Source organism: Malaclemys terrapin, chromosome 2 (genome assembly GCF_027887155.1).
Source record: "Malaclemys terrapin pileata isolate rMalTer1 chromosome 2, rMalTer1.hap1, whole genome shotgun sequence".
NCBI lineage: Eukaryota > Metazoa > Chordata > Testudines > Emydidae > Malaclemys > Malaclemys terrapin.
This window is the reverse complement of record NC_071506.1, coordinates 234,742,844-234,751,043: the sequence shown is the minus strand read 5'-3', so window position 1 is coordinate 234,751,043 and position 8,200 is coordinate 234,742,844.

Below are 8,200 nucleotides of genomic sequence, written 5' to 3'. Positions count from 1 at the left end.
CAGCAGCTCTGTAGAGTCTGCTTTCCCCTGAGTGCAGGAAGCAGTGGTATGGTGCACTAGCACAAGGGGGCATCTTATTCCCTCTTTACTCCTGGCTACAACACAGAGAATGGGTCATAAAATTGTTCCTGCGAGAGAGGAGGATTCCTGAGCCTAAATGTCTAACTGGAATTTTATAGCCCTGCAGCTCAAGACCTGCAAGCCTGAGTTGGCTGACCTGGGCCAGCTGTGGCTGTGTTGCGGGTTTTGTTATTACAGTATAGATGTACCCTCAGAGTCACTATTCCTCTTAGGGTTGCCAATTTTGGTTGGACATATTCCTGGAGTTTCATCACATGACATAATTTTAATTAAAGATTAATCTTTAATTCCTGGAGACTCCAGGACAATCATGCAGGGTTGGCAGCCCTACTCCTCCTCGGTTTCCATTTTGCTCTGGGAACAGTGTTAGGCCTGGTCTACACTACAGAGTTAAGTTGATTTAATGTATGTCAACGACCATATGCCACTTTAATTACATTGGTTGAGCACGTCCCACAATGCTCCTTGTGTCAGCAGAACACATCCCCAGTCGGTGCTCTTGCATTGACAGAGAGAGTGTTGCATCATGGGTAGCTATCCCATTGTGCAACTCTCCACCCTCTGCCACCAGAAGATCTGGGAACGGATCACAGTGCATCATGGGGGTATGCTCACTGTCTCATGATGCAGTTCTTTCCATCCCATCATCCATGGGCTTCTGACTTGGTTTGGTGCCATTTTTTAACAGCTCGCTGTAAACTGTGCACCCACCATCTCTGCCTGATAGCATGGATCCTGAACTGCTGGCCAGTATGGTGATGAACCTTATGGACACAATGCGGCTGGTCCTGCTGTATTTCATGAGCTGGGAAACAAAGTGAATCTGTAGTGCCTGCCCTGCTGTGTGCAATGGAAAGAAACAATTCATGCTGCTGGCATTCATGGAGCAGCTGCATATGGTGGACCATCAGTAGTGGGCTTGGGAAACAAGCACTGAGTGGTGGGATCGCATCATGATATAAATATGGGATGATGAGCAGCGGCTGCAGAACTTTTGGATGCGGAAAGCCACCTTCCTGGATCTGGACCTGGACCCATGGAAAAGAAGCCCTTGAGGAATTCAACCATGATTTCAATAATTTCCATCCCACCATCAACCTCAGCCTAGATCAATCCACACAAGCGGTCCATTTCCTGGACACTACTGTGCTGATAAGCAATGGTCACATAAATACCACCCTATACCGGAAACCTACTAACCGCTATACTTACCTACATGCCTCCAGCTTCCATCCAGGACACACCACACGATCCATTGTCTACAGCCAAGCTCTAAGATACAACTGCATTTGCTCCAGTCCCTCAGATAGAGACAAGCACCTACCAGATCTCTATCAAGCATTCTTAAAACTACAATACCCACCTGTTGAAGTGAAAAAACAGATTGACAGAGTCAGACGAGTACCCAGAAGTCACCTCCTACAAGACAGGCCCAACAAAGAAAATAACAGAACACCACTAGCTGTCACCTTCAGCCCCCAACTAAAACCTCTCCAGCGCATCATCAAAGATCTACAACCTATCCTGAAAGATGATCCCTCACTCTCACAGATCTTGGGAGACAGACCTGTCCTCGCTTACAGACAACCCCCCCACCTGAAGCAAATACTCACCAGCAACCACACACCACTGAACAAAAACACTGACCCAGGAACCTATTCTTGCAACAAAGCCTGATGCCAACTCTGTCCACATATCCATTCAAGTGACATCATCATAGGACCTAATCACATCAGCCATGCCATCAGGGGTTCGTTCACCTGCACGTCTACCAATGTGATATATGCCATCATGTGCCAGCAATGCCCCTCTGTCATTTACATTGGCCAAACCAGACAGTCTCTACGCAAAAGAATAAATGGACACAAATCTGACATCAGGAATCATTCATAACATTCAAAAACCAGTAGGAGAACACTTTAACCTGTCTGGTCACTCAGTAACAGACCTGAGGGTGGCAATTTTGCAACAGAAAAGCTTCAAAAACAGACTCCAACGAGAAACTGCTGAACTTAAATTGATATGCAAACTAGATACAATCAATTTAGGCTTGACTAGAGACTTGGAATGGCTGAGCCATTACAAACATTGAATCTATCTCCCCATGTAAGTATTCTCACACTTCTTATCAAACTGTCTGTACTGGGCCATCTTGATTATCACTTCAAAAGTTTTTTCTCTTACTTAATTGGCCTCTCAGAGTTGGTAAGACAACTCCCACCTTTTCATGCTCTCTGTATGTGTGTGTATATATATATATATCTCCTCAATGTATGTTCCATTCTATGCATCCGAAGAAGTGGGCTGTAGCCCATGGAAGATTATGCTCAAATAAATTTGTTAGTCTCTAAAATGCCACAAGTACTCCTGTTCTTCTTCCTGGAACTGTGTGCAGAGCTCACCCCTGCCCTGCGGCACAAGGACATCAGAATGAGCGCTGCCCTCACAGTGGAAAAGTGAGTGGCAATCACTGGGTGGAAGCTGGCAAATCCAGACTGCTACCAGTCAGTCGCAAATCAGTTTGGAGTTGAAAATTCCACCATGGGGATTGCGGTGATGCAAATGTGCACGGCCATTAACCACCTCCTGCTGCGAAGGACTGTGACTCTGGGTAACGAGCAGGAAATAATTGATGGTTTTGCGGGAATGGGATTCCCTAACTGCGGCAGGGCAATAGATGGCAGGCATATCCCAATTTTGGCCCCAGACCATCTTGCGACAGAGTACATCAACCGAAAGGGCTACTTCTCCATGGTCTTGCAGGCACTGGTGGATCTCTGGGGTCATTTTCACTGACATAATGCGGGTTGGTCATGGAAAGTTCATGATGCACACATCTTTAGGAATGCTGGACTGTATTGAAAGCTGCACTCTGGGACTTTCTTTACAGAGCAGAAGTTTCCAGTGGGGTATGTGCAAATATCCATAGTGATCCTGGGAGACCCAGCCTACCCCTTGTTCCCGTGGCTCTTGAAACCTCACACCGGGAACCTAGACAGAACAAGGAACGCTGAATCTCGTTTGGCAGATTAAGAGGTCACTTGTGCTACCTTTTTGGCATTGTGGCGGACCGTGTACCCCAGCACTCCTTTGTGGCAGGGATAGGATGGGGTGCCGGCGCCTCACCACTCTCCAGTCCCAACGTTCGCCTCTCTGCAGAGGGTCAGTGGCGGCCTCTTGGCCTTTCTCCCTACTATCACCCCTTACGAGCGGGGTAGCGCAGCCCAGCGGCCATACACACCCCCTTACGAGCGGGGTAGCGCGGCCCAGCGGCCAGAGTCCATACACACCCCCTTACGAGCAAGGTAGCTTGGCCCAGTGGCCAGAGTCCATATAAGATCCCTCACGGTTTGGGGGTAAGGGGGTAGGGGGACTCAGGCCTGCCCTCTCCACCGAACCCCAACCCAGGGCCCTGTTAGTGGCAAGGTCTCCTTGCCCCTCACTCGGCAGGGATCTGCTCACAACACGCCGAGCGCCAATGCAGCGCTAACGCTGTTTGTTTCTAGAGTTCCCCTGGGTTACTTCCTACCGTGAATACCAGTTCATCTGCAGCAGGGTGTCCTCTGGTCAGTTCCTCTCCTGGAACGTCCTCTGTCTGGGTCTCAGGTAGTGCCTCAGCTTGACTGACTCCCAGATCCTGGCTCGCAGGCCCTCCCTCTGCAGGAGCTAGCAGCGTGCGTCCTTCTCCTCCAGTGGTCAGCCCCGACTGAGCTGATCTGCAGTCTTTTATATCTGCTCTCCAGTTGGAGCATGCCCAGCAGAGCTTCTGGGGCGTGGCTTCCTCTGCTAGGAAGGAAGGGTTAACCCCTACTGTACTGGTGCAGGGCTGCTCTGCCCCATCACAGGCAGGTTAGACCTCAATGAAGAAAATATTCTGATGGTCATAGCAGCATGCTGTGCGCTGCATAACATTTACGAAGCAAAGGGGGAAAAGTTTCCCCGGGGCGAAGCACTGAAGCGGATCGTCTGGCTGCTGATTTTGAGCAACCAGATACCAGGGCAATTACAGGGGAACAACGGGGGGTGGGGGTGAGGCTATTAAAATTAGAGAGGCTCTGAAGGAGCATTTTGATAATGAGCACCAGTCTTATGTGATGCATTTGGTCAGGCAATGTTTACTTGCTGCCTTAAATGACCCCGGTAATGCTTGCTTCTTGAGGTTTAACTGTAGTGAGCCAATGTTCCTGCCTATAGCCACTGTGTTTGAATTTTAGCAGCAACTACCATGTGCATGACACAAAGACTCATTTTGTTTCTAATACTAAGTTTTAATTAAAAGATTAAAACATATATTTTTTGCAACAGGGGACATGGCAATGAGGAGCAGACTCTCGGTTCAGGTTCTCACAGCTGTGTGTAACTCCAACTTTCATCATAAAACAAGTCTCTAGGGGTGAATTGCAAGGGATGCTGTGACAGAATGGGAACATGCGAGGAATGTATGGGGGGAGTTTGGGGAAAGCATGGAACGGCATTCTGTATTGGCTGCAGGGGGAGTTGTGCATGGATGTGCTCAGACTGCAGTGCTATGAGGGACTTGAGCATCTCGGTCCCTCCAGTAACTTAATCATCCACGTCTGTCCATCTATCATCTGATCCAGTCCATGTCTCCTTTCTAGGCTATCCAGCCTGAGTTTTTCATTAATTGTCTCTCTCCATGCTCTTGTTTCGCTATGTGCTGCATCTATTGATTGAAGCACTTTTCTAAACATAGCCTCCTTGCTCCTCCTGGTTCGCCTCCTTTTCTGACAGAGATGCTCTGCCAGTATGTAGGGCTTGGTCCTCAAGGGCACATCTGCAGAAGCTAAAGAAACAATGAACAGAGACGGTATTGAGAGTGGACTCAAAGCCGTGAAACACAAAAGTCACACATACCTCTTTCTCACTGTCCCTTCGCTCACACACAGCTTGGTGAGAATCCCAAATATGGGGAGTTCAATGGGGGTGTGGAGGGTTGGGAAGGGGGAATGGGCAAGAAGGGACAAAGGATATGGGTGGTTTGTGAAGTGGATCACTATATGCTCCTAGGGAGAGTATTCTGAATACTGGCACCCTTTTCCACAGGCTGGGGTAATTGAACCCAATACCTCACTCCTGAGGGTAACCCAAGATGCCAGGGTGCATCTCCTGCATGTGTGCAGCTTCAGATCGAGTCTGTATGCTGCTCGCCTGTGTGCTGCTTTGGTCCCTGAAGAAGTAATTGCTGGTTGGCATGGCAAAGTTTCCTACAGTGGGGGCAGAAACAAGGCAGCTCTCCCAAAGAACTTTTGGCAGAGGATTGCTGAGTACCTACACAAAAGTTTCCTAGGGATTCCATGTAGGATTCCTGGGACATCCCAGTGTACATTAACAAACTTTTTTGCTGGGCCCTCACTGCATAGCTGCATCGGCTCTGTTGATTTCTATCCCTTATCCCTCTTCTACCTTATAACAAAGTAAAGGAGACCTCAGTTTCCTATCACTGTGAAGTATCAAAGCAAAATGTGGACTTACCAGAGCTTGCCTCTCTTGCTTCATGAGCGCCAGAGTCAGAGTGCTGGGACTGGCTAGACCCCTCTGGAGTCGAAAATAGGCCTTGGCTTGCCACGCCACTGGATGACCTTGTCACATGTCCCACATCCTCCTCCAACTCCACTTCCTCATCCACCACTTCATCCTCAGGGTTGACTCCACTGGCTGCTGCCTCCAGTCCCCCGAAGTATCCATGGGGCTCTTGGTGGTGTAGTCACCACCAAGGATGGTGTGGTCACCACCAAGGATGGTGTGCAGCTCCTTGTAGAAGTAGCATGTCATCGGCACTGCACCAGAGCAATGGTTGCCCTAACTTGCCTTCTGGTATGCCTACCTCAGCTCCTTGATCTTAGCACAGCACTGCTGCATATCCCTTTTCATTGCTCTTCTCCTGCATGCCAAAAGCAATCTGCTGGTAGACATCAAAGTTCCTATAGTTTGAATGAAGCTGCAACTGCACAACCTCCTCTCCCCACAGATCCAGCAAATCCAACAGCTTTGATGTACTCCATGTGGAGTTACAGAAAGCTGTCCATCTGTTACAGAAAGCTGGCATGGTCAGCTGGAAAGTTGCTGTGTGAATAGTCCATGCACAGCAAAGAGGAAGAGGAATTTCAAAAATTCCTGGGTCTTTAAATGAGTGGGTGAGTGCAGGGCAGCAGAACTTACTGACCAGAACGGTCATGATGGCCATTGTGGGACACCTCCTGAAGTCCAATTAGGGCATCTTAAGGAAGCGCAGTCTACCTTGATGTTGCATCGCTCTAACTACTTCGCAAAAAACTCTATGCTGCTTGTTGAGATGGTTTTATTTTGTGGGTGTAGCAGGGGAATTAAATCGGTGGGAGGAGCATTGCTGCATGTACACTTCCACTGTTTTGTTGACAAAAGCTGCCTTTTGTCAACAAAACCGTGCAGTATAGACAAGGCCTAAGTTATTTCCCCTCTTTTTGGGAGGCAGCTTACTCTAGGGTTACCATATCTATTAAATAAAAAAAGAGGACCCTCCATGGGCCCTGGCCCCGCCCATTTCCCCACCCCCAACTCCACCCCTTCCCGCCCTAACTCCGCCCCCTCTTCCCTCCCACTCCCAGCCACAGGGAAAGGGCTGCCCGATCGCTACCGGCTTCACGGTTTGCCCAGCAGCCCCCAGACCCTGTGCCCCCGGCCGGCACTTCCCCAGTGCAGCTGGAGCCCGGGAGGGGAAGCGACCAGCCGGGGGCGCAGGGTCTGGAGGCTGCCCGGCAAACCGTGAAGCCGGTAGCGCTTGGGCTTCGGGCAGCCCCCTTGCCTCCGGACCCTGTGCCACCGGCTGGGCACTTCCCCTCCCGGGCTCCGGTGGCGCAGGGTCCGGAGGCATGGGGGCTGCCCGAAGCCGGTAGCGCTCGGGCAGCCCGGCTCTTAAACAGAGCACGGCTGCGCGAGCGCTACCGGCTTCTGGCAGCCCCCATGCCCGGCTCTTAAACAGAGCCGAAGAGTCAGGGGAGGAGCAGAGCTGCGGAGGCTCTGCTCCTCCACTGACTCTTCGGCTCTGTTTAAGAGCCGGGCTGCCCGAGCGCTACCGGCTTCGGGCAGCCCCCATGCCTCCGGACCCTGCACCGCCGGAGCCCGGGAGGGGAAGTGCCCAGCCGGCGGCTGGGGTCCGGAGGCAAGGGGGCTGCCTGAAGCCCATAGCGCTCGGGCAGCTCGGCTCTTAAACAGAGCCGAAGAGTCAGGGGAGGAGCAGAGCCGCCATTTTCCCGGACATGTTCGGCTTTTTGGCAATTCCCCCCGGACGGGGGGTTGAGTGCTGAAAAGCTGGACATGTCCGGGAAAAAGAGGACGTATGGTAACCCTAGCTTACTCGTTCCCTTGTGCATGGTCAGCTCTGCTGACTGGTGCAGGGGTCTCTCTCACACACACATCTCTGCTCTGCTCCCTCCCCACTTGCCCAAAATAGGTACAATGGGAAAGTCGCCAGTGAAACTTAATGGGGTGATGTGGAAAAGGAAAGGAAGCCCTTCTTTCTCCCCCCAATCAATATTCCTGTGCTAGAGATAGGAACAATCTAGCCATCAGTATTGCCCATCTCTAAAACAATCTTTCGCAAGACTCCAGGAGGCTGGGGCGTTAAGAAACAAAAATCACTGAATGTTACAAAACCTGGGATGAAATCATGAAAGCTGGCGACGCTGCAAAGGCCAGCATCGCGCACGCACAGCTCCAGGAGAAGTGGGGTCCAAGGGGCTCAGGCGGGGCACTGAAAAAAGGTGGCTCCGTTTAGCAACGTAGCTGTCGGTTTTAGGGAAGGGCTGCGCCGTGCCTGTGCCCTGGGAAGGCCTAGCACGAGTCTAGCTACCGGGGGAACAAGTCAGACCAACACCAGCGGATTTTACTGCTGAGTCCCGGGCTCCCCAGCCCAGCTGGCGCTGAGGGCGCTGCTCCCCGCGGGTCACGGCGCCCAGCAGCACCCGGAGAAGGGGCATTTCTACCGGGCTTTAGCTAAGCAAACGTGGACTGCTAGAGACGGGCCATGATTGCAATTCGGACCTTCATACCACAGCGCAGCGGCCCCGGCGTGAGGCCGCCTCACGCTACGGCGGGACCCCGCGGGTGGTGAAGACCCCAG